Raw genomic sequence first — 2533 nt, 5'->3', positions numbered from 1 at the left:
CCACACACTCTGATGACGACCCTGCGAGGGCAGGGGAAGATCAGCTTCCTGGAAAAGCAGAGCCACAGAGACTAGGGCTCCCCCAACTGCTCCTGTTATCCACAATGGGTCCAAGCATTCACAGAAAGAAGGAAAAAATACATCTTCCCGGAATGCAGACCAGCCAGAGGGAAGAAGCTACTGGAGAGAGGGTTCCTAGGGAGCCCACTGGTCCTCTCCAATGGAAGGGGACAGGCACCCCAAATGATCCCTTGGTGGCCCTGGCAGGACACAGAATGACAAGGTGGCAGGGAGCTGCGTGCCTGCAGCCATCCTTGCTCCTGGCACCAGGGGATGAGGGAACCAGATGCTGCTTTGTCCCTTCCTGTCCCCTAAAGCCTCTCTCGTACCCTACTCAGGTCAGGGTTAGGACACCCTGGCCGCAGTTCTGGGATCAAGTTCCCATTACACACATACACACACAAATGCCCCATTCAACTTAGCCCACTGCAACTGGACATCAGCCTCCTCTGAAGAGAAAAATAAGTCACAGTAGCTTCTTCCAGGATAACTGAAATATAGAGGCGCAGAGGTTACCCTAACACCCTCAGCCACTCACAGACTCAAAGGCCAAAGCCTGAGGCCCTGCTCAGCTGGGGCCCTTGTCACCGCAGAAGGATGGGTCAGAGTGCTGACCTTGGAGGACACCCAACTGAGGTACCCTAGTATCCCCCGTGTAAAGGACCAAAAGGGCCAGCACTCTCTTCCAATAAGGTAGCAAATACACATCTGAACAGTGGATAAAATCCTCATTTCCACCCAAATGATGAACCAGTTGTTTCAGCACCCTTTTCACGGGATAATTTTAGCAGCAATGTCTTTTCTGATGAGACCTGTCTACAACGAAACCACAGAGCTGCCCAGGTGGAAGCCACCCCTACCCTGGGTTCCCAGGGCAGTCCCCAACATTGCCCAGAACCCCGTGGCTCCCAAGATCAAGGTGAAGACCACTCCTACTTGAAAGGACACCATTATTAGTTCCCAAGGCCCAGTATTTTCCTGAACTTTCAGTTCTCCTCTCTCTAGAATAACCACCTGCTGTAGTTTTATGAAATACTTCCATGTCTGAGAAGGCCTCGTCTCCAGGCAGGACTATCAAAGAGGACCTCTTCCTATGAGCCAGACCCAGAGGACCTGCCCGGGAGGCCAACCAACTTACCAGGCCGCCACCCCCTGTGGCGACCCCCAACTCCTCCCTGGGACCGGGCACCTTTAGCTGGTGGTATATAGCTTCTGGAGCATTAGTGCTGTGCGTGCTCATGGCTGCTGGCCCACACCCACAATCTGTCCTACAAATAGACAACTGGAGAGCAGCCCATTTTCAGTGAACTTAGCAAGGGTCCAGAGTGAGGAGCGTGTAGAAAAAGGAAGAATGGAGGTCTTCCTCCCTTTCAGGTCTGTAGCCTGAAGGTAGTGTCAGGCTGCAGAGGGATGAAGGGCCTCAGGTCTCACCCTGTTTCTTGGGCAGGTGGTTGGGCTGGCCCTCAGACCGGTTACCAAATAGGTTCCAGCAAAGGCTGAAGTCTCAACCTTCCCACCAGAAAATGTGAAAGCAGAAAGCATGAGAAATAAACTGGTCTCCTTTGACCTACAGTGGATACTTCTGAGTTGTTCTGGCATCATGACCTCGTGGCCTGTGGGAGTCACAGCAGCACAAGGAACACCCCGCCCTCCCAGCCCCCCAGCCTCGTTCAGTGTTCCCAGCAGGCAACAGAAGTGCGGTCCCTCTTCCAGAGAGGCCTGCAGAAGCCCTGGCTGGTGTCTCCTGGACTCACCTCTGCCCCCTGCAGGCCATCGGTGGTGTTAAAGTCCCTGCTCTCCCGACACAAGGCGAGCTATCTGGAAAACCATTTGTGAAGGGATGCTGACGTGCCAGGCCCAGGACACTTAACAGCTAGTGAATAAGGCCCAGTTTTAGTTTCGTCAGTACACACTACAGCCAGACTGGCATTCGGTCACTACTGCTGGTGCCCGGCCTCATGGGTCAGACAAAAGCCATCAGCAGCCTGGAGGCCAGTCCTGGTGGGGATGCTCGTCCTTCCTTCCCAGGCGTATCCGGGGCTGCTCTGGATTCCGTCGGGCCAGAGCGCTGCTCCTCCTCTCCAGCCCATAGGGAAGTGTGCTCAGCAAGGAACCACAGCAGCTTCTATGTTCCTGGCTGTGTCCTGATACAACACCAAGCCACAGCCAGTGCACGAAATCCTGGAATTCCAGCTACTGGCCTGGGGAGTACTCTTGTCTATGGCACTGGCTGTAGCTCCCCCGCCCTCAGACACAAGGCAGAGACAGGAGCTCAAGACACACAGTTCTGCAGACCCCTGAGGAAGGACCTGAGCGCGCCAGGAGCCTCAGACACTGTCAGGAAAGGGCCCTGGAGAGGTTCCATGTGCTCATGTGAGGGCAGGTTCCCACGGATTTGAGGTCAGAACGTGAACCAGGCTCCACCCAACACACCCAATAGCCGTACCCCTTCATGGGAGACCAGCCAGGCTGC

Source organism: Ovis aries, chromosome 5 (genome assembly GCF_016772045.2).
Source record: "Ovis aries strain OAR_USU_Benz2616 breed Rambouillet chromosome 5, ARS-UI_Ramb_v3.0, whole genome shotgun sequence".
NCBI classification, from domain to species: domain Eukaryota; kingdom Metazoa; phylum Chordata; class Mammalia; order Artiodactyla; family Bovidae; genus Ovis; species Ovis aries.
This window is presented reverse-complemented; position numbering follows the sequence as displayed.